Source organism: Lutra lutra, chromosome 4, assembly GCF_902655055.1.
Source record: "Lutra lutra chromosome 4, mLutLut1.2, whole genome shotgun sequence".
Lineage (NCBI taxonomy): Eukaryota > Metazoa > Chordata > Mammalia > Carnivora > Mustelidae > Lutra > Lutra lutra.
In genome coordinates this window covers 121,021,320-121,037,932 of record NC_062281.1, presented here as the reverse complement: position 1 = coordinate 121,037,932, position 16,613 = coordinate 121,021,320, and the positions used below count along the sequence as shown (strand labels likewise).

General features: G+C 43.5%; 1 protein-coding gene across 4 annotated transcripts in view; it reads left to right on the top strand.

Annotated features, from left to right (window-relative positions):
• Positions 1–16,613, top strand: part of LRRC8D (leucine rich repeat containing 8 VRAC subunit D) — a 120,862-nt gene that overhangs the window by 12,967 nt on the left and 91,282 nt on the right. For 3 of the 4 annotated variants that reach the window (XM_047725699.1, XM_047725695.1, XM_047725696.1), the window contains exon 2: positions 9,477–9,626. The gene's annotated coding sequence lies outside the window, so the exon portion shown is untranslated. Of the gene's footprint in view, positions 1–8,973; positions 9,183–9,476; positions 9,627–16,613 lie in introns of those variants that run through there. The other variant, XM_047725697.1, reaches the window with a different exon arrangement.

Here is a 16,613-nt window from a genome sequence, read left to right as displayed (position 1 = left end):
ATCGGGCTCTCTGCTCAGCAGGGAGCCTGCTTCCTCCTCTCTCTCTCTGCCTGCCTCTCTGCCTACTTGTGATCTCTGTCTGTCAAATAAATAAATAAACAAAATCTTAAAAAAAAAAAAAAAAGAGATCACTGCTTATTTGAAAGCAAATGCTTTTTGAGCACTGCGTCATGAAGTTTGGTCCTGTAGCTTAGGAAACAAAAATGAATAAGAAACGGTAATGAAAAGCTGTCCTCTCGGTGAATTTTTAGGTGGTCCATATCGAGCCAGACATTTTTCATGCCTTGTCTTCACTTCAGTCATGAGGGAGGATGTCATTTATCATTGTTACATTTCAAAGATTACAAAATTGAGGCACAGTGTGTTTAAATAACCTACTAAATAAAAGGCCCTTACACTAAGGATTGCAGTGCTGGTTGTACTGAAAAGAACTATACTTGGAACCTGGATCTTTCCCTCATCCACAATATAAAACATGAGTTATGGATGCCCCTGCTCTCGGTGGGGACACTGGCCTGCAGACAGTGCAGTACAGTTCCTCACAGCATCCACTGTATATATGGTAGCTCCTACGTGAGCTACATTTTATTGGATGTTTGCTCAGAGGAAGGAGAGACTGAGTTTTAATTGGAACGATCAGAGAAGGGGCACTTGGGTGGCTCAGTCGGTTAAGCGTCTGCCTTCAGCTCAAGTCATGATCCCAGGGTCCTGGGATAGAGGTCCCCCCCCACCCAGCATTGGGCTCCCTGCTTGGTAGGGAGTGTCTTCTCCCTCTGCCCCTCACCCTGCTTAGGCTCTCTCTCCCTCCCTCCCTCACTCTCTCTCAAATAAGTAAATCTTAAAAAAAAAAAAAAAATCAGAGAAGATTTCACACACACAAAACTACTTCAGAAAATTAACTTGAGCAGGGCCTTAAAGGGTGTGAGAGATGCTGACTGGTAGAGAAAGGGTGGCAGATTGAGGGGACACTGGGGTGGTGAAATATGGAGATGCGAAAGCAGCATGTAATGTGTTTGGGGGTTGGTGCTCTGCCAGAGGGAGAGATGTGGGAAGAAAGGATAGCAGAAAAGCAGTTTGGGACAGATTTCAGAGGGCATGGAGTGTCCTGCTAAGGAATCTGGACTTCATTCCATTGCCTTGGAAGGTTATTCCACTAAAGGTTCAGAGAAGAGACATTGCTTGCTTCAGACTCTGACTTCAGCAACTCTGGTCATGGCATGAAGAAAGGAGTAGAATGCAGCAGAGGTTTCCCCAGTGCGGCTGCACTTTAGGGTCCCCTGGGAGTTCAGATGGACAGTTTCACAGACCCACTCCCAGCAGTGATTCTGATGGTGTAGATCCGGGGTGGGGCCTGGGCTGAGTGGCCGTGTTTATAAGGCCCTGCAGGTGTGTCTGAGTGCAGCCAGATCAAGGACTAGGTCCTGTGGGCATTGGGACATGGGGGATAGAGACTAATTGTGGGTTTGTCATTGTTTGAATAATTTTTAAGCCGTGGGAGCGGGCCACTAATCAATGCTTGGGTAAGATAATTTTCACAACATGGTCATTTTCACATACATTTTCGTGTACATATCAAGAACGTAGTGTGGCTCTTCTTTATGCCTTTGTGTTACATTTGTCTTTTCCCCTTTATTTAGAAGGAAATGGAATATGTAGGATTTCCTTGGTGACGGTTGATCAAAGATCTCTCAGAGCATGAGTTCTAGAGTTCACTGCCTGGGGCAGGGTGGCTAGAGGGCTCCCAGTTCTGTCCAGTCTCTTAGGAGTTGGATGAAATGCTGCTCACTTGTACATTTCCTGGGAGCTAGCCCGAACTTAAGCCGTTTTTTTCCCCAAGTGTTACAGACCTTTCTTACTCCCATTTCTTGAGTTCTAAATCAATTACTGACGTTTAAAGTATAATTTCTGCTGGGAAGGCAAACAGCTCTACCAAGGGAGAAGCAATTTCTCAACATTAAAGGAATTAAATATTATAATTTATGCTTAGAAAAATAATGTTAGTCCAAGTTTTAGCTCTCTTCTCTCTTCCTTCTCTGCTGTTCTTTATCCTGCCGTGTCTTTGCAAACCATTCTCATGACCTTCTGCTTGTGTGGCATATTTGTAGTGGGGCCAGATTATACATACACCACTGACTTTTTCATCTGACCTCCAAATTCAGCCTTCGAGCCCCTTCGTTTCTTTGGATTTTGCTAACAAAATCTTCCTGTTGAAAGGAATATTATTTCTCATGGAACTTCACTGGTGGTGTGTGGAATAGTAGGATCATGCTTTTTGAAATTCAGCTCTAAAGTCCCAAAATTTTAAACGTACCCAGTTTGCCATTGCTTACTTTACTTAGCCCAGCCTTGGCATCTTCGGTCTAGAGGTGGTTAGTACCCATTGGACATCCTAGCCCCTCCCTGAAAATTAAAAGAAGCACAAAAATGAAACTGATTTTGCTTTTCTTCACCTCTGTTAATTTAACGGATTCGGTCGGCTTGCCCTCATTTGCCCTTTTACACCTCCAAAATTAATGTTATGTGCACATTTGATTATAACAGAATGAGTGATTTCCAAATTACTTTTGAACACTGTTCCTTGTCATTCTTTTCTTCATCATACTAGTAGATATAGCCAGTGTTTTTCTTTCTAGCCTGCTTAATGCCTGTGTGGTTCTTGTTGCCACATAAGTTTCAGTTGATTTAGTGATCCTGATTTCATGGGACATTGTATCAAATGCTTCAGGAAGATCAAAGTACATGGGGTTCATTGCATTCCTTTCCCTTGCTAACTCATTTGTGCTGTAGCCAGGCAGTCCCGGAGCCTTGCAATCCAGGATTCCACTCAAGGCAGGGAAGCAGCTCTTCTTCCTGGCTTTTCCATTCTTTCCAGTATTCCTTTTTTCAGCAACATGCAGCAGGGTGTATATCTCTTACCCCTTAAAAGCATTTTTGCTGCAAAAAGGAAAAACTCTGAGGCTTTCATCTGCCATACCCATGGGAATATTCCGCCATGAACTTTCATGCTGGAAAAAGCAAGCCCAATCCAATTGTGCCTTATTGGTAGTAAAATGTGTTGGTTAAAAGTAGACTCTGTGGCCAGCTAGGCTGCCCAGGTTCTGGTATTTGCTAACGGTGTTACTTTGGACAAATTAGTATCTTTGCGTCTTTGTTTCCTGATCTGTGATACAGAGGTAGTGCTAATTTCTACCCCATAGGGTTGTTGTCAGGAATAGTTGAGTCAAGACATGTAAAGTGGTTAGAATTTGCTTTAGTTTAAACATTGATGAATAATCTTTCAAAAGTTTATAGTAATGTTTCTGGATTTTTTAGGCATTTTGTTACTAGTTTGCCATGCCCATTCCATTACAGGCAAAGGAAAGGAAATGAAAATCAACTATCCGATTTTGTCACCTTAAATTATTCACGAATTGCCTTTTTTTCTTTAAGATTCCATTATAATAAGGGCGCCTGGGTGGCTCAGTGGGTTAGGCCGCTGCCTTCGGCTCAGGTCATGATCCCAGGTCCTGGGTTCGAGCCCCACATCGGGCTTTCTGCTCAGCAGGGAGCCTGCTTCCTCCTCTCTCTCTGCCTGCCTCTCTGCTTACTTGTGATTTCTCTCTGTCAAATAAATAAATAAAATCTTTAAAAAAAAAAAAGATTCCATTATAATAGATCATTGAGAATTGATATATTCAATAGACAGTGATGTGTGTGACTCATTCCCTATCAACTCATATATTTTGCTACCATCAGATGTGTACAGATGTTTATATATTTTTAAAATCCTTTTTAAAAACATTATTTTTTTGGTAGTGAACATTATATTTATTTGACTTGTTGGGGCCAATTCTTTTAAGTTGTTGGGTTTTTAGTATGTTATTTTTTAAATGGGTGCCTAAAGAGAATTAATTTTTTTTAAAAAATATTTATTTATTTGACAGAGACCTCAAGTAGGCAGAGAAGCAGGCAGAGAGAGAGGAGGAAGCAGGCTCCCAGCAGAGCAGAGAGCCTGATGCGGGGCTCAATCCCCGGACCCTGGGATCATGACCCAAGCCAAAGGCAGAGGCTTTAACCCACTGAGCCACCCAGGCGCCCCGAGAATTAAATTTTTTGAAAGATTTTATTTTTAAGTAATCTCTATACCCAACATCGAGTTCAGATTTGCAACCCCAAGATCAAGAGTGACATTCTCTGGGTGCCTGGGTGGCTCAGTAGGTTAAAGCCTTTGCCTTGGGCTCGGGTCATGATCCCAGGGTCCTGGGATCGAGCCCCGAGCCCGGCGTCTGGCTCTCTGGCTCTCTGGCTCTTTGCTCTGGCTCTCTGGCTCTCTGCTCGGTGGGGAGCCTGCTTCCTCCTCTCTCTCTGCCTGCCACTCTCTGCCTACTTGTGATCTCTGTCTGTCAAATGAATAAATAAAATCTTTAAAAAAAAAAAAAGAGTGACACGCTCTCCTGACTGAGCCAGCCAGGTGCCCCTAAGTACTTTTTTTAATAAGGAAGCAGAAATACTCACTACAGAAGATAAATAGACAAAACATGCTTTCCAAAGAAAAATGTCTTACAGGACAGTATTTAGTCTACTCAGTGCACATCACGATCAACAGTCAGTAAATAACACAAGGCTGTCCATTGCTAAGTGTGTGGCAGGAACATTTTGAATACTCTTAACTTGTGTACAGGTATTTGCATTTAGTCAAACTTCTGTGGTTTCTTGCTATCCTTTCATATTTATGGTCTTTAAAATTGCTGCCCATCAGCCACTGTGACCCACTTTACTTACATATTTGCATACTAACTGAAGAATGAGAAGGGAAACTTAGAAAAAATATAATGAGATTTCATTGCCACAGTTTGACTAGTGGATCTTATTTATTATTTTATGAAATAATACTCAGCTGCAGCCCCAGAGTGTATATAACCTAATTTGTATGGTGTTCCATTGCTGGGGTTTAAAATCAGTTGGCCTGTTGCAAAATACATGTTTATAATTTACACTTTACAGACATTTGGCAAGGTGATAAAGTAATGTGATGCATCTGAGGGAACACTACAAGTTGTGTTTGAAAAGTAAGATTCTTCTGAGTAAAAGCTGTGTAGCACAGAATAATAAATCCACAGCCAAAATGCACGCACTCGTTTCTCTTCAATTAGAAGGAGGAAGAACAGACCCAGGGTGAGTTTTAGCTCCATTACCTGCTGCTGCTTTGAGAAAATGACTTAACATCTGTGAACTCCGCTGCTTCTTCTCACACAGTGATAATGATTCTTCCCTGAAAGAGCAGTTCTGAAAATTCAGGGGTGGAGGGCAGGGCACGTGAGGGTCCCAAGTAAAGTTACTAATTCTGCACAGCGTGGGTGAATCTGTACGTGTGATTGGAAGCTGGGGAAACCGAGGCATTGAGTTGCAAGGTGTACCAGCCCAGGCTTGTAATCACCCCGGCCCTATCTTTCAGCTTTATAGGGGGTCTTCTAAGTCATGCTGTGGGGTGCTCTAAGCAGTGCTTTCCTTCTCAGCTTGTTCAGAGCCAGGAAACTCTGTGCCTAGAAGGGACCCTAAACTGTCTTGCAGGGCAAGTTTGTTTTTTGTTGTTGTTGTTGTTGTTGTTGTTTTCTTTAAAGATTTTATATATTTATTTGACAGATCAAAAGTAGGCAAAGAGGCAGGCAGAGAGAGAGAGGGGAAGTAGGCTCCCTGCTGAGCAGAGAGCCCAATGTGGGGCTCACTCCCAGGACCCTAAGACCATGACCTGAGCTGAAGGCAGAGGCTTTAACCCACTGAGCCACCCAGTCATCCCATTTGCAGGGCAAGTTTTTTAAAAAATGATTTGCACCCCTCTACTGCATTTTTGCCATGGGAAATGACACTCTGGCTCCTTGAAAATGGCTAATAACCCTCTGTGGGTAAATGCCAATCAAGCCAGCCAGTTGGCTCTCAGGATATCTTCCTTGAACGCCATGGCCCAGGTTTCGCAGAGGCTGGGAGGTGAGTGTGGGTGCCAGAGACCTCATTCACAGAAAAGCCTGTTGCATTGCCGCCCTGGAAGTGCAGACATACAGGGACACTACTGCGGAGGTTGCTAGTACAGAGAGGCACTCTCTTAGCTAACCAGACAACTTGTCAGTTTCCTTTTCCTTGTTTGCAAAATCCAGCTGTAATAATGACCAAGAATCCTCATACAATGAAATCTGTGGCAAACATTTTTAACCACCAAGGTAAGGTCTTTGTCTTTCTTTTTGAGATGAAGAAAGATAAGCAACATCATTTAAGATAAGAGTTTATCATTTCCTCCTGCACACCTGTTAGTCCTCACAGAAATTATCTCCTGTCACTTAATTTGGATCCTCCAAAATAGCTTTCATGATGTTGCCATCTTCATCCATGGACTGTCGTACTTAGGGAGAGAAGATTTTCAAAATGAACTTCTAATACTCTTCCAAAATCAGTTTTATTTCTTGCAGCATGATTTGTACCTACTGGAGAGCATATTTTTTTCTCTTCTTATGAGGTGGTAATTTAAATTTTTAAAAATTTTTAAAAATTTTCTTTCTTTTTTTTACTCAACAGGTGTAAGGTAGAAACACTTCTCTATGAAACACAGAAGGTACAGGAGAATAAATGAACAATGTGAAACTATGATATGATACTTAGACCTTGTGGCTATTAGGAACCAGGTCTGGGACTGATGGTGGTTGTAGGAGTGTTGTATGTATTACCCAGACTGTACACTGTGGGATCCGTGCAGGTTAATTTCAGCATGTTTCCTTTGGTTTTTCTTAAGAATTTCCTTTTCCTTCAGAGGTTTTCCTTCTAGGCTCTTGGAGACATAATGAATAACAAAAACGAAGGCAGGGTTACCAAAGTGTATTTTAAAATAGAATTGTATCCTCAAAAACATGGTAATTATTGATAGGCCTTTTTTAGATGAGAGAGAAGTAAGAGAAGTTTTGAGCTACATGCTTCCCTCCCACCATGTACTTTGTGGGGGGCAAAAATGGCAGTGCTTTGGGAAAAAGTTTTAAGTCTGAAAAGAGGTAGAGAGTTGACAAGTCCAGGAAAGCAAGGAACTGTGAGAAGGTAAAAGGGGGCAGCCAAGGAAGAGCTGGACCCTAAAAGGATTCTGAGACCCCTCAGGACTAAACTGTCATTAGACTGGGCATGCCTGACGGTTGGGACTGAATCTCTGCTCCTTCCCCTCACCCCCAAGCTACACGTGGAGCTGTTCACCTCTACAGTCTACAACTCCAGAATGTGCTCCTTAGTGAAGGGGTGGGCAACTGCAAATGAGATGCAGGTCATCTGGAAACAGGATAAGAGCACTTACTTCCTCCCTCTGTCTCCACAAGAGTCTAGGGTCTCACCATTGCCAAGGTTCTTAATCACCTTTTTTTTTTTTTTTTAAGATTTTATTTATTTATTTGACAGACAGAAATCACAAGTAGGCAGAGAGGCAGGCAGAGAGAGAGAGGGAGAAGCAGGCTTCCCGCTGAGGAGAGAGCCCGATGCGGGGCTCGATCCCAGGACCCTGGGATCACGACCCGAGCCGAAGGCAGAGGCTTTAACCCACTGAGCCACCCAGGTGCCCCCTTAATCACCTTTTTATATGTGCTTTGTTTCTTGGCTTGTCAGGAGGCTGATAGCATGCTACTGACAGGTGAGTGTGAGCTGAGTGCTGAAGCAGAAGGAAATAGAAGATGAGAATTTCAGCAGTTTCACTAAAAGTTGGGGCCATGTGTGTGTTGTGTTGTTTTGTTGGCCCTCTTAAAAAATCCCAGTTAGAGAAAAAGAATTCAGGGAACAAATATTAGTCAGCGGATTAGGTTCTGAACTTGCTCAGACTTTGTACCTTGGCATAAGAGAAGCTATCCTAGAACCTTTTGAACTTTTGCCACTGAGTAATTTCGAAAAGGCTGAAAGAGCCAGTAGTAGATAGTAGGAAAGAGCACAGTGTCCTCTGCTTGGGTAATCAAGGTACATATTACCGAGGTGGGTAAGGACCCTGGCTAGTTCAATGGGGTTACAGCTTGTAAATTGCAGGATCATTTGGAGATGAAGAAATGGATCACAGATGGTCGCTGGGCTGGATTTTCCTCCCAGGATTCACTATTGTTTTGAGAATTAGCAGAGTGTAGAGGAAATGGCCCAGATTTTATACTTAGGAAAGACCTGTTGTTCAACTCTTCATTTGACCACTTTCTAGCTGAGACATCAGGACAGTTACTTAACTTCTCTGACCCTGTTTCCTCAGTTGGGAATATGAGAATAGGACATTTGTAGATCTGTTGGGAAATGTTAAAACTAAGAGCAGATGAGAATGAGATGCTGTGTAGCACTGAATAGGAGCTTGACGTCCATCAATTTCTACTTTAGTCAAAATTTGGCTTTTTAGGTAGAATAATTATCCTGCGGTCCATGCTGAGTTTTGAAACATGAATAACTTTTATTTAAGCCAACAGCTGGATGATAAAAGGAGCTATTTATCCAAGGCAGTCCTGTAAATGCCTTGTGACCCTAGAGATAGGAGTGCAAGGGCAGACAGGGTACCTACCGATGAAGCCATCCACACCTGGAAGCCCAGAAACCCAGCACTGAGCATACATACAAACTCCCAGAGCTGGCACCCTCTGCATATGGCAGATTCTTAAACCCTCTGTTTACTGTCTTTTAAAACACTATCCTGAAGTTCACCTAAGTCAGAGGGTAACGCAGTGAACCCAAACTCAGAAATTTGGAACTGCTCTGTGATTTCATAAGCCCAAGAAATACTTCCTTGTTTTCTGAAAGAATACACTATACCATAATCTGCTGTGTGGAATCGGTATATGGAATGTTAGAGGACTGTGCGGATGAGGTTGTCCTGGAGCTCCCCCCCACCCCCAACACCACCACCGCCCAGTTTGTGGCAGCTGTGAGCACGCTTTCTTTTGAGTCAGCCAGGCGCAAGACAAGTAATTTCCCATCCTGAGGCTCTTTGAGTTGCTGAGTTGGAGTGGATGTACTGGGACGTGGCTATTCACTTAAAATTTTTGCATAAATCCAGCCTCCACTCCCCTGGAAAGGCTCGGTCCTGTCTTTACACCTTCCTCAAGGCGGTTTTGTTCCAGGGGCGGGGGCGGGGAAGAGAGGAAAGGAGGAAAACGGAGGCGCACTACACGCGGCGCTGCGCTCTGCGCTTCGGAGGAAGCGTGCAGTCCATTGACTGGGTACATGTAGGGAGGGGAGAACCGGGGCAGGGGTTGGAAACGGAAGGGCTGCGAGCGCGCTAGCTGCGAGGCCTCCGGCAGGGGGAGGCCCGGCCCGCGCACGGAGCCGGGTGCGGCGGATCGCCCGGCCGGGGGGGACAGCTCCCGGAACGACCATGGCGAGGCGGGCGGGGGCGGCGGTAGTTATGCAACCCGCAGCCCCCTCGGTGCTCCTTCCCGCCGGTCTGCGCCCCTCCCTCCACTCCGCCAACACTCGGATCTCTCGCTCTTTCTCTCCCCTGTGTTTTCAAACAGGAAGTGCACGGCTGTGTGTAACGTGCCGCCGGGTCCCAGGATGGAGGAGTGAAGTCTCCGTCGCCGCCGGTTCCAGCCTGCGGAGCGCCCCCCGCTGAAGCCGAGTCCCCGGAGAGCGCCCTGAGGGAGCAGGGTGGCCGCCTGGTCCAGGTGCGTGCGGTCAGGTCAGGAGCCCGCGGGCCGGGCGCTGGGCTGTCACTGGCCGCCGCCCCGGGGTGCCGCCGAGCCAGTTCTCCAGCTCCGCGCCGCAGCCTCACTTGGCGCGTGTGCCTGGTCGCCCCCCTCCCCGCCTTCGCCCCCGGGGGTCTCTGCGGACCGTGGCCGTACCGCCCCGGTGTGTGGGACCCCTCGGGAGGGCGGGGCGGCTTTGGGCAGCTGCGAGCGGGACCTGCCCGAGCTCACTCATCTCAGCTGAGGCGGGCGCTTTCCAGCCCGGGCTGCCCGTGCCCAGGAGGCTTCCCGGAGTCCCCAGCTGCCCTCTCCGCCTTCTCCGCAGCCTCCTCCTCCTCCTGCCGCTGCCCGAAGCAGGGCGCTTTGTTGCTTCCTCGCTGACCTGGGGTTCTCTACAGGAAGGTTCTGGGAGGCTTGGGTGTAGGAAGAGCAGTGTGTGTGAGAAGTGGGGACCTAGGCGGGGAGAGAGGGTGAGTGGCGGGCAAAGTGTGAGGTGGAAAGTGGAGGGAGAGTCTTGGTGCCTAGGCTCCGAAATCCCACCTCTTCAGCCCAGCATCACTTTTTTGTTTGTTTGTTTTTATTTGGGGGTCTGTTTGTTTGGAGTGGTGGGGGGGGTGGTGAGTGGGGAGCCAGGCTTTCAGGAACTGAGGGAATTAGTGATGCAGGCAGGCCCTGGAAAGGTAGCGATGAGAATGAGGGACAGCTAGTTCCGAGGTGTTTAGTCTGGTGTCTGGCTTGTTAACTGCAGTTGTGGTTTCTTAGCCTGGCTCCCTTGCTCAGACAGAAGGTCCTGTTAAAGGTATGAGCCAGACATCTTTATTGGTTGTATTCCATTTCCCATCCGAGTAAATTTGAGAATGATTTTTCTCGAATTCACCAAGGATGATAGTTTCACATCTGTCCATATCTTGCTCCTTCTCCGACGTTCATAGGTGGAGAGCAAACCGCGAGAGAAGAGAGGTCTGTGTTAGGCACAGACTTTGTGCTTCTTCATTTCCCTGCCAGCTCCTGTCTCTGCAGTCCAAGTCAGGTTGACTTTTCCCCCAGTGAAAGCCTGGCCTTGTTTCTCCACCTATATTTATCCACCCGGTGAAACTCCAGCTTGGTGGACGGTCACTAAGGGAGGTTGGATGGTTGAGAAGACATTTGGCCCCAAATGCAATGTTTGAACAACGGGAACGCCAGTAGCATCCTCTTACTCTTCTGTTTCGGAGGAAGGATGCGAACAACTGACCAGGGGGAGGAAAGTGAGATTCTGCCAGGAAGGTTCTTTTTCTGCTGCCTGGAGGGAATATACACAACCCCACTACCACATGCCCGTAGCTCCTTAACCTTACTGGGCGCCCAGGTCTCCTCAGGAAGCAGGGTTAGTTGTAGATTTAAATTCATGATGTCATAGGCTGGCTATGCCATTCTAATTTGTACTTTTGGTAATAAAATAGATATTCTGTGTAATTAATTTTGCTTTGAAAGGAAAATCTTTTTGTAGTCAGGTAGCCTAGTGAATTTGTACTGCCCTTTCCCTCCCTTTATTTTTCCCCTCTCAGCAGTGATATGAATTCTGTGATCCCATTATTCAGTAGTCCTTCAGAACTTTAATCTCTTTTAAAATGCAGCTGCTCTAACCATCGTGATAATATCAATAATTGGCATAATTGTGTTAGCAGTAAACAGCCAAGATACATTATAAGAACTGAGCAATTAATTTCATCTTTTCTGTAGATAGTTGGACGTGGACTTCTTAAATTTGAATTTCACTGTGATATGTCTGTGTTTATGTCTCTTCTCTTGCCAAATACATGACAAGATTAAAAGTGAAAAGAAGTCAGTGAGAGAGACTCTTGAATGACCTGTACAACCATAGCACTTTTATACCCAAGTATACTCCTGGCCCTCTGGTTCATTAATTTGTTTGAGGACTTTGTTCAGCATCAGTCACTCTGCTTCAAGATAAAATAGAACAGCCTTCGTGATTCTCTAAACTTGAACCCTATTTAGAAACAGGATTTACTCCTACCCTAGCAGAATTTAATAATAATTAAATAACAACCCAGGAATAATGATAGCGGATCTTAAGATCCTCATTTTCTGTTTACAGAGCACATTTTCTAGCGCTAGTTTATAATTTGTTATTCCCTTTAATAGTCTGGTGAAACAGGACTCATTTACTCCATTTTATGGAGAGTGGAAACTGAGGCTGATAAAATGTGACTTGTCAGTAGTCATATAAATGAAAATGCTAGGATTTCACTAAGTCTTTTGATTTATAGTCCTGGCCCGTCTGTAATCTGGAAAGTTGCCACCTCAGGAAGAGATGGCAATGCTGATTCAGGGGTCTTTCGCCATTCCAAGAGAGCTGGTAAACACTGACTGGAGACTAGCCTTAGCTACATCTTCAGATCTTTTCCCACTCTCTCCACCCAGAGCTCAGGGGTTTCTTTGTGGTATTTTTTTTCCCCCTCATCTGAAATTTACACTTTCTCTATATTAATGACTGGATTTAGCTGTGTTTGCATCAATGTGATTTGTTTTCTGCTGCCAACATTCTAATGGCATATTTTATTTTACAGATATCGTAGGTCAGGTCTTAGTGGCCAGTATCTATCTGAAGGGTCAGATTAGCATATTACATCTTTTTAGAATAAAAAAGCAGTTCTTCTGGTTTACCACTAGAACACTTTATGTCTCAGAAAGGAAATAATAAATTAAAAAATTATGTGTGGCTCTCTCTGTAGCCCACTACCATTCATACCATACCACCACCATACATAGCCCTCCAACTCCCCCACTCCCCCAGTTCAGGATACCCACTAACAAGGTCATATTACAAGGGCACCTGACTGGCTTCGTGGGTAGAGCATGATATTGGGGTTGTGAGTTACAGCCTCATGTGGGGCATAGAGATTTCTTAAGAAGGAAGGAAGGGAGGGAGGAGGGAGGGAAGGAAGGAAGGAAAGAAGGAAGGAAGGAAACGTCACGTTATGGAAAGACATAGGCAGACCCATGTATACTGTATATATTAAGTTTTTGTAGTACTGCTCAGATGGAAATAAGTTAATTTTTGTTATCTTTGGAATGCTTAAAGTTAAGGCTCTCCTTACTTAATATTTTATGTTGCATTGAGAAGAATATAATTTAAAATGGGGAGTACATTTTCACTGGGAAATACTGCATAAAAGATTTATTTTCTCTTCAACAATTGGAATATCTATAGTGATCTATTACTTCTCCTCCTTAGAATTGTGTCAGAGTGTCAGGAGAAGGGGAGAAGTTGGAGTAGGAAAGAGATAAAGTGAATGGTTTTTCTTTTATAAGTGAGAAATGAAATACTTATATTTTCTTAGTACACAGTACCCTGCCATTTCTGTTTGGGACAGTTGCAGTGGCTTGTGACTAGGAAAGAAAGCATAACAAGCTTTGATCTTAAATGCCAAGGAAAAGTTTATGACCAAGAGAGGACTAGGGGTGGAGATGAATGTGTTAGGATTTTCATTTTTTCAAAACCCTCTCATGTTTTTCATGTCTACTATAAAATAAAAATTGTCTTCTATTGGCATTTGCAACCTTTAAAATAGTGGTTTGCAACCCTTACAAAAGTCCAGAAGCTTTTATTAATACTTAAAGATTTCAAAGATTTTGACTTCCTTAGAGTTTTCTTATTTCTGATGATTGCTAATATTTATTGACACAGGTACTAGTTAATATCACTCAACTGACTATGTATATTGTAAATAATGACCACAGCATCTTCCTGTTTTTATAAAGTAGTAGTACATATGTAAGTGGGATCGGTTCGGTGTACTGACCACTGCCAGCACTTTGAAGTCCATAGGGTGGGAAATCAGGGCCAAAGTAAAACCACTGCTCCAGATGGGAAATGCTGAGGTGGTAATTGAAATGTACAGTACATTAGCCGCCAGATTCCTAGGTGGAGATTTTCCTCTTTGGTGTCCATTGAATAGAGGATGTGTAAAGTCCTGACTTTGGATCTGATTTTGTTTTGAGGTGGTTTCCCATGGTCAGCTTTGAGGTCTTAGGATTACTAAGTCAGGGATAACTGGAATTCTCCTAAGAGCATTTTCCCCACATTACTTCTGTGAATACCCCTTCCTTACCTTTGTTGAGTCAGGACAATGACCCCCTTGTACAATCTCTGCTGTCTTAAGTACCACCAGCAGCAGCCTTATATTCACTTCCCAGAAGCTAGAAGAAGCTTCCTCCCAACCTTAACCTTTATAGTTTTTGAGAAGCATGTGGAAAGAGATGCTATTTATCCCTAATCTGTAGTGGAAAAAACAGACCTATGAGTTTCCATTGAATCAGTCTCTTTGGTTTCCACACCTATTGCAGTAGCTTTGGTATTCTGTTCAAGACAGGTTAGGCTGAGTGCCAGAACCTCTTAGGGTTAGTGCAGGATATTCTTCTTTCTGGTTAAAAAAAAAAAAAAAAAGCCAGTTCTGATTTATTGAACACCTCACGTGTGTCAGACACTTTTACATGGATTGTCTCTAATCCTCCTGGCATTGTGCATGGTGGGTAATACCCCTGTCTTGTAGGTGAAGAAACTGAGGCAGGCAGAGATGGCAACTTATCCAATTCACATAAATAAGGGAAAGCCCGGACTGGGATTTGGGTTTCTGAGTCCCCATGCTAAAACAGTCCCTCCTTTACATCTGCTTCTTTGTCGGTCCTTAACCTCACCAGCGAAAAGAAATGATCGCACTTTGTTTAGTCTTACCTTTCGCTTCATCTTTTCAGCAAGAGTTAAATTACAACCTCAGAGAATATGTGTTAGGAAATAGGGACTTGGAAGAGTCAGCATTTTCATAAGTTTTATTAAAAAAATTTCATAAATATTTTTGGCTTTCATGCAGTATGTATTCATTTTTTCCCCTAAGGAGCCTAGATCTGTTGAATCGATGAGCGACAGTTTCTTGAGGCAGTATTGTCCACCAGCAACATTGCTGGATCTTAGGATAGAAACGGACTGATTTTACTAGGAACTCTGCGGGTTATTGTTGGGTTTTTATCCCCACCAGTACTGCGTGATCATTTCTTTTTTCTTAAGAAATTTCCTGATGTGGGCCAGTCTGATGGATGTTATTTGTACTTCATAGTATAGTTTTACCTTTTTATGATGACAGGTGAGGTTGGGCATCCTTCACTCACTTAATTTAATTTCCCTTTACTGTGAATCGGGTCTCTTGCCCTTTTCTGGCAAGAAGTTCCTTGAAAGCATTCTTGTGGAGTTCCTGTATATTCTAGAAATGAATCCCTTTGGGTATTGTGAATACTTTCTCCCTGTGTGTCACTTGCCTGATGACTGTCTATGGTGACTTTCATTAACAACAAAAAAAATCCTTGATTTTAATGTAGGTGAACCCCCCCAGTTTTTAATATTATTGTGGTCTGTGCAGGAATCCTTCCCTATTCTAGGCTTACAGTGTAGTCTTTCCTCACTTTATTAACTTGATCTTATTACCAAGATTTATATAAATTTAAAATTTCAAAAATAGATGATTTTAGGTAGATTTCTTGCTGTTCTCTGCATGTCTGTTAACTCTTTAACCCTGTGTACATTTTCTTTTTTTTTTTTTTTAAGATTTTATTTATTTATTTGAGAGAGAGAGAGAGCATGAAAGGGGAGAGGTCAGAGGGAGAAGCAGACTTCCTGCCAAGCAGGGATCCCTATGTGGGACTTCATCCTGGGACTCCAGAACCATGACCTGAGCCGAAGGCAGTCACTTAACTAACTGAGCCTCCAGGCACCCCTAACCCTGCATACATTTTCTAGAAATGTATTTATTTCACTGGGAATATTCTGTATTTATTTAATAATGTATTTTAATTTTAACATCTCTTATGTTACATTTCCTTCTCAGTTTTATTTATTCATTCACTGTTAGCAATATGGCTCCCTTCCACGCTTGGTCACCTATGTAGGGCAGGGGGATCTCTCACTTCAAAGGCTTCTCTTTCTTCAGTGCTTTGCATGTGCTTATAGAGCTCAGATGTACGTTCCTAGTATGGCTTTTGAATGAATGTTTTATGAGGTATGATGCTGTAATACCTGGTTCAATACTCTTGAAAGCCTGTTAATTATAAATGGCTCTTTATTATTGGGAAAACATTGCCAGTTTTCGCATGGTTTTTTCCAAGTTTACTTTTCACCACTCTTTTCTCAGTTCACTTGGTCTCATTCCTCTTGCAGAGTCTAATATATGTCCACCTGAATGCTGGGTCACTTGATTTGGTAAACGGGCATATGCATGCCTATGTAGAATATAGTGTCTTTTTTCCTTAATTGATAAAATGGCATGGAACCATGTAATACATAACATGGCTTATTATTGTAAATAAATTTGAAATTACTGTGGGGGGCAAATTGTGGTCTCAAAATAGATATTGCATGACATGGTTGTCTGGACCAAAGATATTCCCCTTGGCCATCACTTCTAGCATTATATGGGTGACGGGCTATATTTTCTTTTTCTTCATCTGGAGTTCTTACGGTGCTTTATGGATATGGGGGGGGTTGAAGTCTAACTACTGAAATTTAGTAAGCTTGCATAAAGTCCAGTAAAATTATAATGTAGAATGTTCTAGAGCCCAAAACTTGCTTAGACAGATAAGACCATGTCCTTGGGCTGTTGGAGTTGTTCTCCCAGTGTGCTTTAAACAGGCCTTATTAGGCATTCGTCTAGGTTTGATTATTACAACCCCAGCTACTGACCTGATTGAACTTACACACTCAGGAGAGGTCTTTATCAGTGCTGACATTTTCCATTTCTCATTCAGGTTCCTTTATGCTCACCTCACCAGCTGTCAGATCCACCTGTTTTATCAGCCGCCTCTCTTATTCAATTATTCTAATATAATTGACAGCAAAGCTACTGCATCCATTCGACAGACATTTGCTGAGCTCTAAACTACTAAATCTGAGTTCCCTTATCTCTCTTCCTCCTA